This window comes from Carcharodon carcharias, chromosome 18 (assembly GCF_017639515.1).
Source record: "Carcharodon carcharias isolate sCarCar2 chromosome 18, sCarCar2.pri, whole genome shotgun sequence".
Taxonomy (NCBI): domain Eukaryota; kingdom Metazoa; phylum Chordata; class Chondrichthyes; order Lamniformes; family Lamnidae; genus Carcharodon; species Carcharodon carcharias.
In genome coordinates, this window is record NC_054484.1 from 7,567,397 (window position 1) to 7,592,149 (window position 24,753).

The window sequence follows — 24,753 nt, forward strand, 5'->3', positions numbered from 1 at the left end:
GACTCTATGAGAAGGATGTATCATCCATGGCTAACTAAGGAAGGTAAGGATGGTATCAAATTGAAAGAAAAGTAAAATTCTGCAAAGGTTAATGGTAGGCCAGAAGATTGGGAAAATTTTAGAAACCAGCAAAGGATGACAAAGAGGGAGAAATTAGAGTATGAGAGAAAGCTAGCATGAAATGTAAAACTAGACAGTAAAACCTTCCACAAATATATAAAAAGGAAAAGAGTAGCTAAAGTGAACATTGGTCCTTTGCAGGGTGAGACTGGGGAGTTAGTAATGGGAATCAAGGAAATGGCAGAGACTTTGAACAGCTTTTAAATAGAAGGAGGAGGTGGCATAGTGGTAATGTCACTGGACTAGTAATCCAGAGTCCCCTAATGCTGTAGGGACTTGGGTCCAAAACTCACCACAGCAGCTGGTGCAAAGTCCTTACTAACACCTGGGGTCTTGTGCCAAAATTAGCAGAGCTGCCCCACAGATGAGTCAATAGTCATACTCACTAAATCATTCCTTGTAGACAATGTCCCAGACACCGCCATCACCATCCTGGGATATGTCCTGTCTCACCGGCAGGATGGACCCACCAGAGGTGGTGGCGCAGTTGGCGAAGTCAACATTGACTTCGGATCCCATGGCATCAGGTCAAACATGGGCAAGGAAACCACTTTCTGTCTATCCCCCACCTCAGCTGTTGAATTTGTACTCCTCCATGTTGAACGCCAATTGGAAGAAGCACTGAAGGTGATAAAGGAACAGAATGTGCTCTGGGTGGGACCTTCACTGTCCCATCACCAAGAGTGCCTTGGTAGCACCACTATTGACCGAACTGGGCTGAGTGCTTAAGGACATAGCTGCTAGGCTGGGTCTGTGGCAGGTGGTGAGGGAACCAACAAGAGGGAAAAGCCTACTTGACCACGTGCTCACCAATATACCTGTCACAGATGCATCTGTCCATGAAGGTATTGCTAGGAGCGAACACTGCACAGTCCTTGTGGACACAAAGTCCTTCCTTCATGCTGAGGATACCCTCCGTTGTGTTGTGTGGCACTGCCACAGTACTAAATGGGATAGAGTTTGAACAGATATAGCAACTCAAACTGGGCATCCATTAGATGCTGTGGGGTTATCGGTGGCTGCAGAATTGCATACAGCCACAACCTGTGACCTCATGGCTCATCATATCCCCCACTCTACCATTAACATCAAGCTGAGGGATCAATCCTGGTTCAATAAAGAGCACGGGAGGACATGTGAGGAGCAGCACCAGGCTTGCCTAAAAATGAAGTGTCAACCTGGTGAAGCAACACCACAGGGCTACTTACATGCCAAACAGTGGAAGCAGTAAGTGATCCCACAACCAACAGATCAGATCTAAGCTCTGCAGTCATGAATGGTGGTGGACAATTAATCAACTCACTGGAGGAGGACGCTCCATAAATATCCCATCCTCAATGATGGGGGACCCCAGCACATCAGTGCAAAAGAGAAGGCTGAAGCAATTGAAATCACCTTGAGCCATAAGGGCTGATGGGTAATCCATTTCTGCCTCCTCCTGACATCCCCAGAGTCATAGATGCAAGTCTTTAGCTAATTCTATTCACTCCATGTGAGATCAAGAATTGTCTGAAGACACTGGATACTGCAAAGGCCCCAACAACATTCTGGCAATAATACTGAAGACTTTTACACCAGAACTTGCTGCACACCTAGCCAAGCTGTTCCAATACAGCTACAACATTGGCACCTACCTGGCTATGTGGAAAATTGCCCAAGTATGTCCTGTCATCAAAAAGGAGGACAAATCCAACCCAGCCAATTACTGCCCCATCAGTCTACACTTGACCCTCGACAAAGTGATAGGAGGTAGAGTGGACAGTGCTTTAAGTGGCACTTACTTAGTAATAAGCTTCTCACTGACGCTCAGTTTTGGTTCTGCTAGGGCCACTGAGCTCCTGATCTCATTATGGCCTTGATCCAAACATGGACAAAGAGCTGAACTCAAGAGGCAAGATGAAGGTGACTGCTCTTGACATCAAGGCAGCATTTGACCGAATGCGGTATCAAAGAGCCTTAGCAAAACCGGAGTCAATGGGAATCGGCGGGGGAGTTGGGGGGGTGGGGGGAGAATCTCTCTGCTGGTTGAAGTCATACCTAGCACAAAGGAAGATGGTTGTGATTGTTGGAGGTCAATCGTCACAGCTTCAGGACAAACATATGAACTAGTAGCAGATGTAGGCCGCTCGGCCCTTCAAGCCTGCTCTGCCATTCAATGAGATCATGGCTCATCTGATTGTATCCTCCTGCCTACCCCTGATAATCCTCCGTCCCCTTGTTAAATAACAATCTATCCAGCTCCATCTTAAAAATATTTAAAGACCCTACTTCCATTGCTTTTTGAGGAAGAGAGTTCCAACGACTCAGGATCTGAACCACTGAGAGCAAAATCCTCCTCTTCTCAGTCTTAAATGAGCAACCCCTTATTTTGACATCACTGCAGGAGTTCCTCAGAGTAGTGTCCTAGGCACAGCCATCTTCAGCTGCTTCATCAGTGACCTTCCTTCCATCATAAGGTCAGAAGTGGGGATTTTCGCTGATGATTGCACAATTTTTGGCACCATTCGCAGCTCCTCAGATACTGAAGCAGTCCATGCCCACATGCAGCAAGACTTGAACAATATCTATGCTTGGGCTGCTAAGTGACAAGTAACATTCGTGCCAGGCCAGGGCCATTTCCAAGAAGAGAGAATCTGACCATTGCCACTTGATACTCAGGGGCATGACCATCGCTGAATCCTCCACTATCAGCATCCTGGGGTTACTATTGACCAGAAACTGAACTGGACTTGCCATATAAATACTGTGGCTGCAAGAACTGGTCAGAGGCTAAGAATCCTGCAGCAAGTAACTCTTCTTCTGATTCCCCAAAGCCTGCCCACCACCTGCAAGGCACAAGTCAAGAGTGCGATGGAATACTTTCGACTTGCCTGCAGGAGTGCAGCTCCAACAACATTCCAGAATCTTGACACATCAAAGACAAAACAACCAGCTTGATTGGCACCCTTCCACAAACATTCAATCCCTTGACCACTGATGCACAGTAGCAGCAGTGTGTTTCATCTAAAAGATGCACTGCAGGAACTCACAAGCTTCCTTAGACAGCACCTTTCAGTCTCACGACCACTACCATCTAGAAGGACAAGGGCAGAGATGCATGGGAACACCACCACCTGGAAGGTACCCTGCGAGCCACTCACCATCCTGACTTTGAACTATATTGCCTTTCCTTTACTGTCGCTGGGTCAAAATCTGGAACTCCCTCCCTAACAGTACTGTGGGTGTACCTACACCATGTGGATTGCAGCAGTTCACAAAGGCAGCTCACCACTATCACCTCAAGGGCAATTAGGGATGGGCAATAAATGCTGGCCTAACCAGCAACGCCCACATCCCATGAATGAATAAAAAAAACATACATTAAGTGAACGGGCAGAAATCTCACAGATGCAGAATACTGAGAGTCTGTCCGCTTTGACAGGAAGAATAGAAAAGCAGAATATTATTTAAATAGTGATTACAGATTGCAGTACTCTGTGGTTCAGAGGGATCTGGATATCCATGAATAGCAAAAAGCTCGCATGCAAGTACAGCAAGCAATTAGGAAAGCAAATGGATTGTTGATCTTTCTTGCAAGGGGGTTGTAGAGTGTAAAAGTAGGGAAACCTTGCTACAACTGTGGTGTAACCACACTGACAGCACTGTGTACAGTTTTGATCTCCTTACTTAATTGCAAAGGATGCAGTTCAGAGAAGGTTCATTCGGCTGATTCCTGGGCTAAAGGAGTTGTCTTATTAGGAACGGTTGAGCAGGTTGGGCCTGAATCCAAGCTCCTAAGAATGAGAGATGATCTTATTGTAACATGTAAGATCCTGAAGGGGCTTGACAGGGTACATGCTGGTAGGATGTTTCCCTTTTTGGGGGAATCTAGAACTAGGGCGCACAGTTTAACAATAGGGGGCCTCCCTTTTAAGACTTATCTGAGGAGGAATTTCTTCTCAAAGGATCAGTCTTTGGAACTATCTTCTCCAGGGAGCAGCGGAGGCTGAGCCATTAAATGTTTCCAAGGCTGAGCTAGACAGATTTATGATCTACAAGGAAGCTGAAGGTTATGGAAGACAGGCAGGAAAGTGGAGTTAAGGCTATAATCAAACCAGCCATGATGTCATTGAATGGTGGAGCTGCCTTGATGTGCAAATGAAATATGCTCTTTAGATTTAAGGGCAGTATTAAAATTGGGGATAATTAGTTTAAATCTTTATCTTTGCTTGTAGGGATAGATTTTTGGGCGCTATTTCTTTTGTTTTGGGTTTATCTTTTTGATTTCTCACAGAAAAGATCAGTTGGCATTTGGAAGCCACTGGGGTCAGAAGAGGGAAGACTGCCAGCAGTGGGTAGTTTTGAAGCGGATGGAACCATAGCAGAGGGCTATCAGGAACAAAGGGATGCTTTCTGATTTGGATTCACTAAACAAGAATGCAGTGTTACCCAAGCTTGAGCTGGGTAGTTCACAATCATGAGGTATTGAAGCAATTTGGAGAGTTTGTCTAATTGGATGCTAGTGGAAGGACCCCAAGAAATCTCAAACCTCAGAGAATAGCAGGAACATTGAGGAAAATCAAAGTGAATTCCTGAGAGCTGTGGTGTTATGACCGATGCTGTTGGTAAAGCGGAGTTACTTAAAAAATCCCAGAGGAAAACTTTAAACAATTGTCATAACCAATAATTTTAAGTGTTATGTTTGAGGTGTGACTCTAAACTCAGGAATCAGACCACAAGTTCTTGAGGTTTTACATTAAACTAAATGAAACATTTTATTAATTTACACAGGCTAAAATATATGTACACATGGCTACAAATTACTACTATCATAAATTTTAACAAATTCCCTTTAAGGTAACAGCAACCCATAGACTTAACCAAACACCGGGCAAAGCATTTTCACCTTACGAATTCAAAATGAGGTTCCTTTCACTGTGGAGCCAGTTGGAAGCTTGCAGCTGCCTTTTGATCTCACATTGCCTGTGCTCTGCACACCCGAAAACTACTAAAGTTATGCCTGCCACCACTGATTGATTGAATTCAAATTCTCATTGTCTCACCAGTCTCTTTGAACTTTACCTTTTAACAATGAAACCCCATTCATTGTATCAAATTTTATTAGTAATATAAACATATTGCTTGGAAGCTGCTAGATAGGTGTCAAATTTTCACCCCACTTCTTGAATGCTCTATTCAAAAAATGCAAATGCACTCTATCTCACTTCCACATCAAAACCAGTACATATCAAAGCACCCAAAGACTAGCTGGCTTTGAACCAATTAAGAACCAAAGCAGGCTAGACCTCTATTTTAAAAGAAAAATACTTTCCAAAATATTATATACATTAATAGCTTCATGACATGTAGCATACCTATGTTTGGAAGTGAGACAGAATTCTCAAGTATAGAGGAACTCTTGGGTGGAAATAGAAGTAGAACGAAGAATGTGTTTTTGAAATTTTCAGATTTAAAATATACACATTTACAAAATATGGTGTTAAGCAACTGTAACTTGTAGAGTAAAAATTTTTGTTTAAAACATGAAACCTTGAGACATTCTTTTCAGCTAATAAGTGTGAGTTCGAACTTTTTAAAAGTTATTGGTCTTCATCGAGATTGTAACACATTTGATAGCCAGTTACTGCGCCCCACTCTGACCCTCTATTCTTTGCTGAAGCAGGTATTTTTCTGTCCCTTTCTGAATGCTTGGTTGCATGTGTACTGGTACTGAGTCAATGTTCCATTTCACAATTTGGCACCCGCGTGTGAAGAAGTTCTCCTTAAATTGATGACCTTTGGCTTGGCTTAGCACTCCTGTCTCTGTCCATTTTATCGATCTGTTCATTATTGCAAAAAAAAATCTTTCACTCTATTCTTTCTCCTTAATATCTCTTCCCCACTTGAATGAGAATAGATTGAGCTTCCATAGCCTGTCTTCACAGCTCACTGATCTAAAACCTAGAACTGTCTTTATTGTTAATCAAATTCTTCCCACTGCATCTTTCTCTTTGGAAGGCTTCCTTTGGCTGATTTTGAAAACTGTCTATGCTGAGAACTGCATAATATTGTACATTCATCTGGAAACTGAAGAATTGCTGTCTAGCTTTGCATCATTAGTATTTTTTGTGAGTAGCTTTACAAAGGTAGGTGTTCTGGAAGCTTCCTTAAAGCATAGGATTCAAAGTAGGATCAGCATCAACAACTTGCATTTATATAGCACCTTTAACATAGTGAAACATCACAAAGCACTTCGTAGTAGCCTTATCAAACAAAAGTGACACTGAGCCATGTGATATTGGGGCAAGTGAGCACAGGCTTAGTCAAATAGATGGGCTTTAAAGAGCATCTTAAAGGAGGACAAAAAAGCAGAGAGTTTTAGGGAGGCAATTCCAACACTTAAGAGTCCAGGCAATTGAAGACACGGCTGCCAATGGTGGAGCAATCAAAATCATGGTTGCACAAAAAGCCAGAAATGGAAGAGTGCAGATATCTCAGGACTGTAGAGCTGGTGGGGATTAAAGAGATCGGGAGGGAACAAGGCCATGGAGGAATTTGAAAACGAGGATGAGAATTTTAAAATCAAGGCATTTCCAAAAACAGGAGCCATCGTCAGTCAGAGATGCAGCAGCTTCAGTCACATTGTTCCTTCATCTTGCGATTTTTGGAATCTTGCTGTGCACAAAATGGCTGGCACTTGTATTTTTGATGTGATAAGGTGCCTTAGAAGTACCTTTTTCCCCTCATAAAAATGTGGTATTTTGTGTGGCTATATCGTCCTGGTGATATTTTCTCACTGCAGTAACCTCTGGTCAAAGGAGAGAATCAGTGAGGCAGGATCCCAAATGCAAATGGTTGTTGCTCTATCCTGTTGGTAAAAAAAAATAACTTACCTGTACCCCATGTACAAAAGAATTCAAATTGATTCCAGTGTGTCTGTTGACTGGAATCAACATTCTTTGCTTGGCATTCATCTCTGAGTTTAAAATGACTGATTTGAATGGTAACCAGGAATGAAAAATAAGCTCCAGTCAGTGAAAGCATGCAGTGATTGAATCCATGCCTCACGCCAGCCGAATGCTGCTACTCCTGTCATTTCCTCTATCTCTGCTTTGATGTGAAATGTGTTCAAACATTTTTTTCTGAATTGCTTCATTATCTCATCCACCCTATCTCTGTAACTTTTGCCACCTCTACAACTCACTGAGCTATCTGCACTCCTTCAATTCTGACCTCTTGCACATCCCTAATTTTCATTGCTGAGCCATTAGGAATTCTCTTCTTAAACCTCTCTAGCACGCTCTCCCCCTTTAAGATACTGTTTATTTAAGTTTTTGGTCCCCTGAATCTCTTTGTGGCTTGGTGTTAATTTTTGTTTGTCATCATTCCTGTGTTGCTTCTTGGGATGTTTCACGATGTTAAAGGCGAAATATAAATGCAAAATGTTAAAATTGAACAATTTTTCTCCAAGCTAGGAACTGTTTTAGTACTCTCCCCTGGGAGGTGTGGAGTGTAGAAGTAGTTTGCAATGAAGGTGATTTACCACAAGTCAAAGGTTTACACTTAGCACAGGGAGGTTCTGAGTGTAATTGAAACATAGAAACATAGAAAATAGGAGCCGGATTAGGTCATTTGGCCCTTCAAGCCTGCTCTGCCTTTCAATATGATCATGGCTGATCCTCTATCTCAACACTGTACTCCTGCGCTCTCCCCATACCACTTGATGCCTTTAGAGTCCAGAAATCTATTTGATTCCCTCTTGTGGCCATTTGTGTGTGTGTACGAATGTATATATAGCCAAAACCACATTAAACTAGTCTCAGCTTGCTCCTGCCCCACAGAAATCATTTCTCGTTATCTTGACTTCCTTCTCTCTCCCCTTGTCCAGTCCCTTCCCACCTACATCCGTGATTCCTCTGACACTTTACGTCACATCAACAATTTCCAGTTCCCTGGCCCCAACCGCTTCCTCTCCACCATGGACGTCCAATCCCTCTACATCTCCATCCCCCACCAGGATGGTCTGAGGGCCCTTAGCTTCTTCCTCGAACAGAGGCCCGAACAATCCCCATCCACCACTACTCTCCTCCGTCTGGCTGAACTTGTTCTCACGTTGAACAATTTCTCCTTCAACTCCTCTCACTTCCTCCAAATAAAAGGTGTGGCTATGGGTACCCGCATGGGCCCCAGCTATGCCTGTCTCTTTATGGGGTATGTGGAACATTCCTTGTTCCAGTCCTACTTCGGCCCCCTTCCACAACTCTTTCTCCGGTACATCGATGATTACTTCGGTGCTGCTTCATGCTCTCGTTGGGACTTGGAAAAATTTATTAATTTTGCTTCCAATCTCCACCCCTCCATCATTTTCACGTGGTCCATCTCTGATACTTCCCTTCCCTTCCTTGACCTCTCTGTCTCAATCTCTGGTGATAGACTGTCCACCAATATCCATTACAAACCCACCGACTCCCACAGCTACCTCGACTACAGCTCCTCACACCCCACTTCCTGTAAGGACTCCATCCCATTCTCTCAGTTCCTTTGCCTCCGTCGCGTCTGTTCCGATGATGCTATCTTCAAAAACAGTTCCTCTGACATGTCCTCCTTCTTCCTTAACCAAGGTTTTCCACCCACGGTCGTTGACAGGGCCCTCAACCGTGTCCAGCCCATCTCCCGCGCATCCGCCCTCACGCCTTCTCCTCCCTCCCAGAAACATGATAGGGTCCCCCTTGTCCTCACTTATCACCCCCACAGCCTCCGCATTCAAAGGATCATCCTCCGCCATTTCTGCCAACTCCAGCATGATGCCACCACCAAACACATCTTCCCTTCACCCCCCTTATCAGCATTCCGTAGGGATCGCTCCCTCCGGGACACCCTGGTCCAGTCCTCCATCACCCCCTACTCCTCAACCCCCTCCTATGGCACCACCCCATGCCCACGCAAAAGATGCAGCACCTGCCCCTTCACTTCCTCTCTCCCCACCGTCCAAGGGCCCAAACGCTCCTTTCAAGTGAAGCAGCATTTCACTTACATTTCCCCCAACTTAGTCTACTGCATTCGTTGCTCCCAATGTGGTCTCCTCTACATTGGAGAGACCAAACGTAAACTGGGCGACTGCTTTGCAGAACACCTGCGGTCTGTCTGCAAGAATGACCCAAACCTCCCTGTCGCTTGCCATTTTAACACTCCACCCTGCTCTCTTGCCCACATGTCTGTCCTTGGCTTGCTGCATTGTTTCAGTGAAGCCCAATGCAAACTGGAGGAACAACACCTCATCTTCCAACTAGGCACTTTACAGCCTTCCGGACTGAATATTGAATTCAACAACTTTAGGTCTTGAGCTCCCTCCCCTATCCCCACCCCCTTTCTGTTTCCCCCTTCCTTTTTTTTCCAATAAATTATATAGATTTTTCTTTTCCCACCTATTTCCATTATTTTTAAATATTTTAAAATCTTTTATGCTCTCCCCACCCCCTCTAGAGCTATACCTTGAGTGCCCTACCATCGATTCTTAATTAGCACATTCGTTTAGATAATATCACCAACTTTAACACCCATGTGTTCTTTTGTTCCATTGTTGTTGACATCTTTTGATGATCTGCTTCTATCACTGCTTGTTTATCCCTACAACCAAACCAACCCCCTCCACCTCTCTCTCTCTCTCTCTCTCCGCCCCCCCACACACCTTAAACCAGCTTATATTTCAACTCTTTCTTGGACTCGAACTCAAGTTCTGTCGAAGGGTCATGAGGACTCAAAACGTCAACTCTTTTGTTCTCCGCCGATGCTGCCAGACCTGCTGAGTTTTTCCAGGTAATTCTGTTTTTGTTTTGGATTTCCAGCATCCGCAGTTTTTTTGTTTTTATTTTAGTTTCAGTTGGTACCTGACTTACATGTGGCACACTGTCTCTTTATTGCCCTGTAAAGATATCACCGTCTGGCGATGAGGATAGGGTTTTGGAGTCTCTTGCTGGACAAATTCGCAGAAGCTTCCAGCAAACCAGTAGAGGAATTGAGTTTTTTTTTGCTGAGAAATAGTTTTAAAAATATGGGGCTGGTGAAAAGCTTGTTTGGATACATAGGAGGACTGACCTTCGAAGATAGCTGCATCAACAAGTATTATTGGGTAACTGGGGGAAGTGTTGTGACTGAGAGTCTTTAGATGCGTATGTGGAGTGGCTAGAGCTGTTTTTCACTACTAATACTTTCTTCAATTCTCCTGATGATCCAGCTGTTAATCGGGCAGTGGGGAATAAAAAGGGTGATATTTCTGACTGAAGCAGGCCCAGAAGTGCATGAAGTACTCAAGAATTTGCTCAATCCTAAGCCAAAAGACACCAGTTGGATGTTTTGTGTAAGCTTGAGCAGCAGTACCGTCCCAAGCCATGAAAGCTATCAGGCTGGAACATGGAATCAGTTGCCCGATGAGGACATTAGAGAGTTTATCGTGGTTTTGAAAAAAACTGTCCGTTCATTGCAATTCCTTTCAAGAGAGAGAATTACAGAACAGACGCGTGCGGTTTAAAAAGTAAACGCATTTGCAGTAAGTTACTGACATTGCCAAAGTTTCGACAGTTTGCTAAACAACTTTGTCCAAGAACATGATGGAACATGACTTGAAAAGTCAGAGTTAACAACTGCCAGTTGTCTGTTGAAGTAAACAAGCTGCAGCTAAGTAAGCAGAAGGCCCTAACGGCAGCAGCTAGTATTAGCAGTGATACTAAAAAGCCCTGTGACTGGTGCTTAGAACTGCATTGAGTACAAAATTGTCCAATTGTGAAGGCAGTGTGCTGTAACTGCAAGAAAAAAGATCATCTTGCCAAGCAATGTCGAAGGAATGTAAATAGAGAAAATGCTGGCTGGCGATTACGACAGTCACTGCATACGGTTGTCAAACATCACCAGGTCAGTGAGGGGTCAGTTGAGACCCTAATGATCCAAAGCACAAGGATGTCCAATAGAAATTCGCAGGATATCATAGCTCATGCAGGGTTGGATAGAGCTTTGGTAAATATGGAGGTCAACATGGGTGCATCAGACCACGTGATTGCTGAATTGCTATACCATGAAAATTTGAGTCAGTATCAGCTGGAGAAATCACACATAGAATTATGAAATTATGGAGGAAAGAAAATTCCTGTAATGGGATGTATGTCAGTTCTAGTCACTTATAAATAGCAACACGCAAAATTGTCCATCATTGTGGTGAAGGGTAAAAAAGCCAGTCTTATTCAGGAGAAACTGGTTAACAGCATTTAAGTGTAATTGAAATGAGCTTTTTCATGTAGAAGTGAAATTCACGTCAAAAGACAACCTGATCACTAAGCACCCTTGGCATTTAGTGAAAATGGCAAACCCATTCAAGGATATAAGACGGATATAATGTATTGGTCCAAAGGAACGCAAGACCAATTTATTGCAGGCATTGTCCAGTATCCTGTGCCTTAAGGGAGAAAGTAGGGCAACAGCTGAAAAGTCTTGCGACTGAGAACATTATCTCTAAAGTAGAACAGACTCATTGGGCTACTCCTATAATGGTTGCACCAAAGTCAGATGGTTGTGTAAGAAAATGTGGGGGTTATAAGGTAACTGTAAATCAGGTAGAGGAATGTAACCCAATATTATACCAAAGGTGGAGGATCTGTTCACAATGTTGACAGGAGGCCAGTTTTTTTATCAAAGTTGGATGAGACAAATGCCAGTCTACGACTTAAGTTAGATGATGAGTTCAAGTCCTATTGGACTATTAATACACACTTGGGTATATTTCAATTTCATAAGCTGCAATTTGGTGTTTCTTCAGCCCTAGAGTTTTTCAAGGGGTAATGAACCAAATTTCGCAAGGAATTATATGTAAGCTTGGTTTAAACATGGACAAAAGAGCTGAACTCCAGAGGTGCGGTGAGAGTGACCGCCCTTGATATCAAGGCAGTATTTGACTCAGTGTGGCATCAAGGAGCCTTATCAAAATTGGAGCCAATGGGAATCAGGAGGGAAACCCTCTGCTGGTTGGAGTCATACCTAGGAATTTTCCCCCCTCTGTCCAATTTCTCCCGCTGACTGTCTGATTCCCCCCTTCCTCGACTGTGTGCAACCCCCCCCCCCCCCACCCCCGGCCCCACCATGCCAAATTCCAGCCACTTACCTGACAGACCCACCTTCTCCCTAGCTTGAAAGTGGCTGGACCTTTAAACTTAACTGATTTAAGGCAGCCAGTGCTGTTCAAAAAAAGGGGAGCGTGTCCAATTCCATAGTGCTGTGCCAAAAGCCTCAGGGAGCATGCTGCCTTGCACAGTTCTCGCCCGCCTGAGTTGGAAGGTTGGGTGAAACAGGATTGAGAAGATTTCCAATTAAATTATGAGTGGAGTGGCAATCCAACTCTGATAGCCACTCCGTGGATGTCCACGTCCAAAGAGTTTAGCAAAAAGCTATCTTTGATGGCCAGGATTACATAAGGACATAGAAGGCTACAATGAAACGGTGTAGAGCAAGTCAAACAGTAATACCCAGTAACATATAAATACCCTGGCTACAAAAGCAGGTCAGAGGCTGGGAATTCTGCAGAGAGTAACTCACCTCCTGACTCCCCAAAGTCTGTTCATCACTGATGAGGCTCAAGTCAGGAATATTCTCCACTTGCCAGGATGAGTGCAGCTTCAACAACACTGAGGAAGATTGACACCATCCAGGACAAAGCAGCCTGCTTGATTAGCACCCCATCTGCCCACCTTCAACATTCACCCCCTCTACCAATGATGCACAGTGGTACAGTGCGTTCCATCTACAAGATTCACTGCAACAACTCTCAAGGCTCCTTTGACAGCACCTTCCAAACCTGCAACTACTATCATATAGAAGGACAAAGGCAGCAGATGCATGGGAACACCACCACCTGCAAGATCTCCTCCAATCCACGCACCATCCTGATTTGGAACTATATGGCCATTCCTTCACTGCTGCTGGGTCAAAATCTTGGAACTCCCTCCCTAACAGCACTGTGGCTGTACCAACACCAAGTGACCTGCAGTGTTTTAAGAAAGCAGCTCACCACCACCTTCTCAAGGACAATTAGGGATGGGCAATAATTGTTGGCCCAGCCACACCCTGTGAAAGAATAAGTTTACAAAAAATGGAAATGGCCAGCCAGAATGTAGCAGAGGCAGCTCTTAGATTTTGCAGTTTGAAGGGCTCTTCCTTGTGATAGTCACTTGAAGTGGGTTGAGGGTTTCCGATGAACCGAACAACGACTAGCAAAACTCTAGATATTTTGCGTAATTTGTTTGCTGCTTATGGGTTCCCAGAGGAAATTAGTGCCTGATAGTGGACCCCAGTTTTGTTCAGAAGAGTTTGTAAAATTCATGAGAATGAACGGGGTGAAACAGTGTTACACCATATCATCCTGCTTCAAAAGCAGAATGCACAGTGCAAATCGTTAAGTGCGCTCTTGTTAAGAAAATGCTAGATACAAATTGATAGAAACATCAGATGTCATTGAATCACAAACGGCCGAATTTTTTGTTTACCCACCACAGAACCGCCAGCTGAATTGTTTTCTGGAGGATAGCCTAGAACAATGTTTGTGTTGCTGAAGCCACAAATAGCACAGTCAGTAGAAGAGAAGGAATCCGGGCAGAGTGTCTTGATACAGGTACAGTGGGAGAAAGAAGTGTGAAGTTGAACCAGAGGTTAAGGTGAAAGAACATCAGTAGCTGAAGTGGTTATCCAGAAGACTGGTGAAAATATGTGGTCTTGCACATATTTAGTCAAGATGTTTGGTAATGAAAAGGTTAGGTTTGTATATACAGATCATGTTTTACCTTCAGAGGTTCGTGTAGAATGGAGTTAGGAAGAATTAAATGAGTCTGATGAATTAGATAGTTGGGATATGAGTAGAGCACCAGTAGTTATTCCAATACAAGTTGTGTCTGAAACCAGTTCAGACCTGAGTCAGTCATATGAAGGGGAAAATTAAATCGAAGGTCAAGGTTAAAATCGGTCTTTGTTGGAGAAAACTTCTCAGACTCAGGCCCAGATGCGTCCAGGTCCTTCCCCAAGTTCTGGAAGTTTGGATTAAGAAAAGAGGTATCCTCTTAAGAATAGGAAACTAGTGATTTAAGTTGGGTTTGTAAATAAGTGAAAAACAAAAAATGTATATAAATTGTATAGAATTTGAACATTGTGTACTTTCTCATTAAGGAGGGAGGAGTGTAATAACACCTTCTTGTAGTCACTTGTGTATATATGTATATATAGCCATAACTGGATTAAACTAGTTTCATTTGGCATTTGACTTTGCCCGTGGCACACTGTCTCTTTTCTGTCCTGCCGGTATATCTCACTGAGAGGACAGTTGGTAGCACTGTTTGTTTTAGTTATTGTTTCTGAGTGTCTATTGGCACAACTATCAGCCAGAATTTGGGGTGGACAGAGGAGGGGTGTGGAAACAGGTATAATTGTAGAGTCTATTTAAGAATTGCTTTGTAATAAAAAAGAACTCATGATCTAAGCTGCAGAAAAGTCTCCTGAAAAAAGCAAAGTGATTTCAGAAGAAAAAATGCAGTGAATGTAAGATAGTTAAAGAATACTAATTGTGTTTGTAAAATCAATCACAGCCACTTAGAGCAGTGAGGCCTCCAGGGGTAATTAATGTGGGAATTACCAATCATCTCCATTCTAGCTGGGGATTGTGGTGTTACCAAACCCAGCCACTTTTGTTCCTTAACCCCTTGTACAGGTTCTATGGTGAACTGTGCCGATTGCTGTTGTTTGGCTCCCTCTCTTGGAAGCTGGAGATCTGCCATATTTTATAAGCACTGCAATTTTCTTCACATAGCACTGTAGCTAAAGGCAGCTTAATATTTTTCATGTTTTTCTTCCTCCTGCACTAACCTTCCAAAATTAGAAAAACAATGTCAGTTACCTGGTAGATGAGTAAAATCATGTGTACACAGTCTTGTAGAGAAATGAGCCCAGTTATGATTTGGAACAGGAAGTCATGAGCGTATTCTGCTATTGTTAGGTTATGGCTGACCTTAACTCCGTCTACCTGCCTTTGTTCTGTAATCCTTAATACCCTTGCCCAACACTGATCTAGTAAAAGCAAAATACTGCAGATGTTGGAAATTTGAAATAAAGCAGAAAAGGCTGGAAATATTCAGTCTGCCCGGCAGCACCTGTCCGGTGGCTATTAATGTCGGTCTTGAAATGTTTAATGGATTCCCAGCCTCAATAGCTTTTTGTGGGAGAGTTACAAATTTCTACTCCCCTTTGCATGAAGAAGTGTTTCCTGACACTACCCCTGAACTGCCTAGCTCTAATTTTAAGATTATGTTCCCGTTGTTCTGGACTCCCTCAACATCCTGTAATCATCTTAAGCGCCTCAATTAGATCACCTCTTTAATCTTTTATACGTGAGGGAATACAAGCTTAAGCTGTGCAACCTGTCATCATATTTTATCCCTGGTATCAATCTGGTAAATGTATACGACCCTTCAAGGCCAGTAGATCCTCCCTGAAGTGTAGTGCCCAGAATTGAACTCAGTATTCCTGATGGGGTCTAACCAGAGCTTTATACAACTGTAGCATAACTTCACCTCATTTGTATTCAAGCTCCCTTGAGATAAATATCTGAATTTCAAACATGTATATGTGAAAAATCCTTTCGGCTAGTTTAATAGCCTTTCAACAGTTATTTGAAGATGGCAGAAGAAGAATTTGGTATCAACCATGTTGGCATTTACACACCGACATTGCACAAAGTGAATGATAGGCTCTATTTACTACTTCACTTGGTTTGTGACACCCATCACCTCACCAGAAGGGGCTATCAAGGGGCAAATGGAAGTGTTCTGAACTGACTTCTAGCAGGGCACAAAAACTTACAGCAGGCGTTACAACAGGGCACTTAGATAAATTCAAGGTAATCAGGCAGAGTCAACGTGGTTTTGTGAAAGGGAAATCATGTTAAACCAATTTATTGGAGTTCTTTGAAGAAGCAACATGTACTGTGGATAAATGGAACCAGTGGATGTATAGGTACTTAGATTTTCAGAAAGCCTTTAGTAAAGTGCCACATCAAAGATTATTGTGGAAAATAAGAGCTCATGGTGTAGGGGCTAACATTGGCATGGACAGAAGATTGGTTACCTAACAGAAAACAGAGGGTGAGCATAAATGGGTCATTTTCTGGTTGGCTAGATGTAACGAGTGGTGTGCCACAGGGATCAGTACTTCTCACAAATTACATAAATGATTTGGTTGAAGGGACCGATGGTATGGTTGCTAAATTTTCTGATGACAAAGATAGGTAGGAAAGTAAGCTGTGAAGAGGACATAAGGAGGCTACAAGAAGATATAGATAGGTTACGTGAGTGGGTAAAGATCTGGAAAATGGAGTGTAATGTGAGGTTGTCCATTTTGGCAGGATGAATAAAAAATAAATATTTTATCTAAATGGTGAGAGATTTGCAGAGCTCTGAGATTCAGAAGGAAATGGGTGTTCTTGTGCAGGAATCACAAAAGGCTAGTATGCAGGTACAGCAAGTAATCAGCAATAGAATGTTATTGTTTATTGCGAGGGGAATTGAATACAAGACTAGGGAGGTTATACTTCAGTTATACAGGGCATTGGTGAGACCACATCTGGAATACTGTGTACAGTATTGGTTTCCTTATTTAAGGAAATTGTATTCAAATTGTAATTGTATTCGAAGCAGTTCAGAGAAGGTTTATTAGATTAATACCTGGAATGGGCAGGTTGTCTTATGAGGAAAGGCTGGACAGGCTAGGCTTGTATCCACTGGAGTTTAGAAGAGCAAGAGTTGAATGAAACACAAGATCCTGAGGTGACTTGACAGGGTGAATCCAGAAAGGTTGTTTCCTCTTGTGGGAGAATCTAGAACTAGGGGTCACTGTTGAAAAATAAGAGGTCGCCCATTTAGGACAGCGACGAGGAAAATGTCTTTCTCTGAGGATTGAGAGAATTTGGGATTCTCTTCCTCATAAGGTTGTTGTGGCAGAGTCTTTGAATTTTTTTTTATTCAGTCAAGGGATGTGGGCTTTGCTGGTGAGGCCAGCATTTATTGCCCACCCCTAACTGTCCTTGAGAAGGTGGAGAAGGTTTGGGAGGAAGTTCCAGGATTTTGACCCAGTGACAGTGAAGGAGCAGCGATATATTTCCAAGTCAGGATGATGGAGCTGACTTGGGTTTGGAAGGTGTTGTCTAAGGAGCCTTGGTGTGTTTCTGAAGTACATCCTATAGATGGTATTCACTGCTGCCACTGGGCATTGGTGATGGAGAGAGTGAATGTTTGTGGATGGAGTGTCAAACAAGTGGGCTGCTTTGTCCTGGATGGTGTCGAGCTTCTTCAGTGTTGGAACTGCACTCATCCAGGCAGTTGGAGAGTATTGCGTCACGCTCCTGACTTGTGCCTTGTAGATGGTGGACAGGCTTTGGGGAGTCAGGAGGCGAGTTAATTGTCGCAGCATTCCTAGCCTCTGACCTGTTCTTGCAACCACAGTGTTTATATGACTAGTCCAGTTCAGTTTTTGGTCAATGGTAACCCCCCAGGATGTTGGTAGCAGGGGATTCAGTGATAAATGTCAAGGGACTGTCATGAAAATATAATAATTTTCATAATATTATTGTGATTTACTGTAAAGGTAGGTTAATAGTGATGTTTGGATTAGTTTCTCTGTGTGGATGTGTGTGTGTGTGTGTGGATTTAATTGAATTGGAGGCAGCTGGTCTGGATCTTTTGAGCTATCAAAAGGGAAGCTAGGTTTGAAATGCTAAATACATAAACATGGCTGAAGTTTTAGAATGTGAGGTGTGAGGAACATTTGCATTTTTAGATAAATTAGACTAATTTGAATTTCAAAGTGACGGTAAGATATTACACCTAGCCATAAGAAACTAAACCAAACAATGTGTTTATTTTCCCCAGAAGTTACTGATAATATGAGCACTATGAAAGGTTTATATTGTGAGAAATGTAAAGTTGCAAAGCCCTATTAGAACAATGGCATTTACATTAAAAAGGGAGAAAGGAGATGCATAAAGGAGATGAGGTTATGTGTAAAGGGGAAGGCATTCTAAGATCTAACAAACGTGAAAAGCCTTAAGCCTCTGTGTATCAAGTTGCTGTCTAGAGGAACCAAAGCTAAGAAAACTCACTGTGAATATCACCGTCCAGGGTATTGTGTGCTCTGCCTGGATCTGTTGAAATTTCTTTGTTTTTACTGTTGCCTTCATGGAGGTGTAACTGGGAGTCAGATTAATTAGGGGATCTAGGAGTTGTTATATTAATTGTAGACCCTATGTATGTGCTCAGAATTTTTTCTTCTATTAATAAATGTTTAATTTAGTTTTGTAAAGAACCTCTATTACTAATGAATTCAAGGCACACATCTCAAAATAAAATACAAATTGCAAAACAGTTGTGGCAGCTGTTTCAAGTTTCCCTTTGGGATTTGAGCAGCTTGGCATTTACCATCTGCTGTGCCATAACAGGGCAATACTTTTTTGAAAAAAATGATATGCACGGGATGTGGCCGTTGCTGGCTGGGCCAGCATTTATTGCCCATCCCTAGTTGCCCTTGAGAAGCTAGTGGGGAGCTGCCTTCTTGGACTGCTTGTTGGAGATGGTCTTTGAATATCCTTAAGGCAAGAGTAGATTCTTGATAAACAAGTGGGTGAAAGGTTATTGGGGGTAGGCAGGTTTGTGGAGTTGAGGTTGAAATTAGATCAGCCATGATCTTATTGAATGGAGGAGCAGGCTCAAGGGGTCAAATGGCCTACTCCTCCTAATTTATATGTTCTTATGACTTCCTTCCTGTCACCAAGCAACTTTAGTTTTCTCTTTCTGTCATCAGCTGCCCCCCCCACCCGCAATCTCCACCTTCACCACCCACCTTTAATAATCTTGTTGAGATTAGGGGAAGTGAGAGTGTATTACGCTTTTCCATTTGTTGAAGTTAAGGACATGTATGATACTCTCGGCATTATTGTTTATGTTTAAACAAGGACTAGTGGGGATCCTATTCTGAGCTCCTGTCACATGTATTCCTGGTTTGGTAGTAGGGATTACTTAGTTTAGAATTATACTGGACAGAAAGCTCATTGTGTTTATGTTGGCTCTTTGGATGATCTATCTAATTAGTCTCGCTCCCCTCTTCTTTTCCCATAGCCCTGCAAATTTGTCCAATTCCCTTTTGAAAGTCACTATAGAGTATACTTTTTACTCTGTGCTTTAAAAAAAATTCTCATCTTCCCTCTACTTCAAAGGAACAATGCTGTTCATTCAATGAAGGAAACAGATTATTTGAATACTTAATTAAATGAAAAACAATTTGAACTTTACATGCATCTCAACAGACCAAATGGTTGCCTTCACAAATCCTATTGGACTATGGGAATTAACTTATGCTATTCAAATCAATACTTTGAAAAACTTTAGATCATTCATTAAAAACCATCACCATATCAATTTAAACCTGTTTCATCAACTCTGCAACTTTAAAAGTTCACTCCTATGAGGAATAAAAATACAACACTTTCATTACCAATGTACTGTTAGACAAAGTAGATAGGGAGAAACTGTTCCTGCTCATTAAAGGATTGAGAATGAGAGGGCACAGATTTAAAATGATTTGCAAAAGAAGCAAATGCTATGTGGGAAAAGAACTGTTTCACACAGCAAGTGATTCGGCTCTGCAATGCACTGCCTGGATGTGCGGTGGAGGCAGGTTCAATTGAGGCATTCAAGAGGGCATTAGATAATTATTTGAATAGAAAATATATGCAAGGTTACGGGGAAAAGGCAGGAGGATGGCACTGAGTCATAATACTCACTCAGCTGGTGCAGGCACGATGGGCCAAATAGCCTCCTGCACTGTAACAATTATGTGATATTTATTTTGTGTCAAGTATTAGAACAGATTGTGCAGTTTTGGAGAGATTCATGTATTCATTGTCAGTGAAATTTTGAATTCCTTAGATTGCTTTGATTTACTGTGTTAAAAATGTGCCATCAATATTTAAATAGCCAGTTATGGGAGAAAAGGAATTAATATTTCCCTCTTTATTTGGTGAATGTTTTGTCTATTGAGGCAAGGGAAGTCAGAGCTTGAGTGTGGAACACTTTCCATGAGCTGAGCTGAGACTGCTCAAATTAATTTCCCTGAGTTACACAGAATTACATATATCATAGTCAATGAGTTATTAGGGTCAAATACTAATTTCCGGCTTGGAGGAACAGTAAGTTGACATGCATGTTACCCTTGCCCACCTATTGTAGTATAGAATTTATACCATGAGCCATTTGGCCTGTCTGATCTGTGTTGGTGCTCTAGGTCCATTCTAATGTTTATGCACCATGCAAGTCTCCTTTCAATCGGCTTCATTGAATCCTATCAAGATATCATTCTGTTCTTTGCTCCCCCGTGTTTAGTTAGCTTCCTTCCCCTTAAAGACATTTAGGCTGTTCAGTTCAATTCAATCTATGTAGTGAACTCCACATTCTAACCACTCTCTGGGTAAAAAAAATTCCTTCTTAGATATTAGTGCCTATCTTATATTTATGACTCCTAGTTTTGCACACATGCAACAAGCAAACAGACAAGATTGATATTGTATCGACTTTGATGGGTCGAGACATTATCATGGGGAATGGACCAGGGAATGGCCCTCCCTCAGGCTTTTGTTTATTTGAAAAAGGTTCAATGTGTGGACATGCAAATTGTTGTTCCCTTTAAAATTGGTATTCTTGCGTCTGTCCTGATAAGTGCAAGATGAAAAGTTTTGACAACTTATCTTTTTTTCAGCAATTAATAAAACACTTTTTGAAGTGTGGTCACTGTTGTAATATAAGAAACTCAGCTAATTTATGTAGCGAAAACCCCCCCATAAATCACAATATGATAATCACCAGATACCTTGAGATTTTTGAGTGTTAATTTGAGGGATAACAGTTGTCCCAGGACATTGGGAAGAATTCCTCCTGGTAGGGAGGCGATTGAACTGTGGTTACAATGAGCTGCACACATCCAGCATTGTGATTATGAAAGTTATTTAATTTGCGGTTGTAATAATTGCAATCTTGATTTATAATTGCAGTTTGGCATTTTGTTATAAGTTTGCAGCCTACAGCCCCCTGAGTTCTAATGACCTCTTGCTTAAGTTGAAATGTCCGTGACTGCAGCATTGCCCTCTGTTTTATCTTTCACCTTGTGGCTGGCGTTAGCCACAGCCTCTGGCTTTCTCTTTAATAAAACCCTCCACTCCAGGTTTACTTTGATAAAAACAAAAAACTGCGGATGCTGGAAATCCAAAACAAAAACAGAATTACCTGGAAAAACTCAGCAGGTCTGGCAGCTTCGGCGGAGAAGAAAAGAGTTGACGTTTTGAGTCCTCATGAACCTTCAACAGAACTGATTTTTCTTTACAAGGAGAGGGGTGAAATATAAGCTGGTTTAAGGTGGGGGGGGTGCGGTGGGGAGGTAAGTGGATGGGGGGTGTTGTTGTAGGGACAAGCAAGCAGTGATAGGAGCAGATAATCAAAAGATGTCACAGAGAAAAGAACAAAATAACACAGAGGTGTTGAAGTTGGTGATATTATCTAAACGAATGTGCTAATTAAGAATGGATGGTAGAGCACTCAAGGTATAGTTCTAGTGGGGGTGGAGGGGGGCATAAAAGATTTAAAAATAATAGAAATAGGTGGGCAAAGAAAAATCTATATAAATTATTGGAAAAAAACAAAAGGAAGGGGGAAGAAACAGAAAGGGGGTGGGGATGGAGGAGGGAGCTTAAGACCTAAAGTTGTTGAATTCAATATTCAGTCCAGAAGGCTGTAAAGTGCCTAGTCGGAAGATGAGGTGCTGTTCCTCCAGTTTGCGTTGGGCTTCACTGGAGCAATGCAGCAGGCCAAGGACAGACATATGGGCAAGAGAGCAGGGTGGTTAAAATGGCAAGCGACAGGGCGGTTTGAGTCATTCTTGCGGACAGACCATAGGTGTTCTGCAAAGCGGTCGCCCAGTTTACGTTTGGTCTCTCCAATGCAGAGGAGACCGCATTGGGAGCAACCATTCTTAATTAGCACATTCGTTTAGATAATATCACCAACTTCAACGCCTCTGTGTACTTTTGTTCTTTTGTCTGTGACATCTTTTGATGACCTGCTGCTATTACTGCTTGCTTGTCCCTACAACAACACCCCCCCTCCACTTCTCTCTCTCTCTCTCTCTCCTCCCCCCCCCCCCGCCCCAACTTAAACCAGCTTATATTTCACCCCTCTCCTTGTAAAGAAAAATCAGTTCTGTTGAAGGGTCATGAGGACTCGAAACGTCAACTCTTTTCTTCTCCTCAGATGCTGCCTGACCTGCTGAGTTTTTCCAGGTAATTCTGTTTTTGTTCCAGGTTTACTTTAGTCTGTATTTTTTTGCAGATTGATTTCTACATTGTAACAGCTCTGTCTGCTCGCATTTTCAAACTGCTTTTCTCTTATGAATCCTGTACTAACTTCTGTGTTTGAGGTTGTATTGCACACTTGTGACCTATAACTATTACTTTCTGCAGCTGGAATCTCGAGTTTCTGTCAGCTGCAATCAAAGGCTGCAGTTATTACTCTTGTTTTGGATCAGCTGTGCTTCACATTAACCTTCGCCCTTGTCCCATCAAAGTGCTTCCTGAAGAAGTGCACATCAGTACAATTGGTCTGAAGTTTTTTCATTTTTAAAATTCATTCATGAGCTGTGGGTGTCACTGTAAAGACCAGTATTTATAATGCAGTTAAAGTGAATGGCTTGCTAGGCTATTTCACGGTAGGGCAGTTAAGAGTCAACCACATTGCTGTGGTTCTGGAATCATGTAGGCTGGACCAGACAAAGATGGCAGATTTCCTTCCCTAAAGGTCAGCATTACTGATATTGGCTTTAGTCCAGATTTATTGAATTAATTAAATTTGAAATACCCTGTTGCTGTGGTGAGATTTGAACTTGTGCCTCCATATTATTAGTCCAGATTACCGGTCTAGTAACATAACCACCATGTTACCATAGGGAGGGAGTTTTCATATAATAAGTAACATCACTGTGATAATTAGGGCCTCTGAATCCAACATTGTGTTCCTAATATATGTATGGGATATGTTATTATGTTACATGTTAGGGCAGTGATTGAACAGTGTAATCATATGTTGTGTTTTGGCCTCAGAGTAATGAAGTTCCTGATTGTAATTGGAAAAGTTAGGGTAGAGTTGAAACTGTCATAAAGCTGCAGCAGTGATGCTCCTCCCTCCAAGCCAGAAAGCTATTGGTTCAGTCCAGAGATTTGCGAACGTAATCCAGGCTGAGTCTTCCAGTGCAGTGCTGAGGGCGTACTGCACTGTTGAGATACCTGTCTGCCAGATGAGACATTAAATTGAGACCTGTTTGTCCTCTCAGATGGGAATAATAGATCCCATGGCACTATGTCAAAGAAGTGCAGGTGAGTTTTCTTCAATGTCCTTATTTAGTTATCTCAACCAACATCACAAAAATAGGTTATCTGGCAATTAACATATCTCTTGTTGGGAGCTTGCTGTGTGCAAATTGGCTGCTATGTTCCCCACATTACAACAGTGACCATACTTCAAAAGTACTTAGAGCATCTTCAGGCATCCTGAGGTCGTGGAACAAATGCAAGCCTTTTTTTTCTTGTATGTCTGAATGTCAATACTAATCGAACTCTTTCAAGGAAGCTAAGCTATTTAAATTACTTCCTCTGGGGTGGAGGAATCATTTTTTAAGTTTCGGTTTCCATGCTTTGCTTAGGTTTTCCTTGAAATCTTTAAGGAAAACTTTTCAAGCAGAAAGTACTGAAGACTGATGGTTGGAATCCTGCTCCCTGATCACTGCTTGATGGCCGGAGTTGTGTAACTGGGGGCAAACATTCTGAATAATTTGGGTATCGCCCCTGAGAGTGACCATATTTCTTTACTTCATTCAAATTACTCGGTCATAAGAATATTGCAGGCTTAAAATTAATATAAGTTCATTTTTTTATTTTGAGTAATGTGCTTAACTAAATAAATCACTAGTTTTAGCTCAAGCAGGAGTCCATAATATTGTGGTTAAATTCCAAATTGTGCACTGCACTGTACAATTCCCATTTGAACAGAAGTTATTTATTTTTTGACATGGGGCTGAGCAATTCTTCCAGTCTGATTCCTTCATGCCATTGGAAGACATTTCTGAAATAATTTTGAGTTTAATGAAATTGTGCCAGAGGATGATGTTGGAGCTTCTTGGCATTCTCTCTTTTCAGACATTAGCAACTTGGCTGCAGCTCTGGTGTCCAATGCAAATCACTGATTCAGCCGCACTGTTTCAGTCACCCTCTCTCTTTTCTCCATCCAAACCTTCCCTTGCTTTAATTCCATAGCTGTCTCCCAACTCAATTTATATACCCTTCACTGATCTTCACCAGCACACTCCATCCCTCCGCCCACCATCTTCCTCAACCCTCTTCACCCTCCTGCCGCATGGGGATAGGCTCATGGAAACTATATGGCACAGGAGGAGCCCATTTGACCCATTATGTCTGCCTCTATCTGGACCTGCGCCCCACACTCCCATACTCTTTTAATTGTAATATTTGTTGTTTTCCCTATG

At 42.3% G+C, this 24,753-nt stretch overlaps 1 protein-coding gene across 4 annotated transcripts in view; it reads left to right on the forward strand.

Annotated features, from left to right (window-relative positions):
• Positions 1 to 24,753, forward strand: part of gbe1b (glucan (1,4-alpha-), branching enzyme 1b) — a 600,154-nt gene that overhangs the window by 191,414 nt on the left and 383,987 nt on the right. The window lies entirely within an intron of this gene.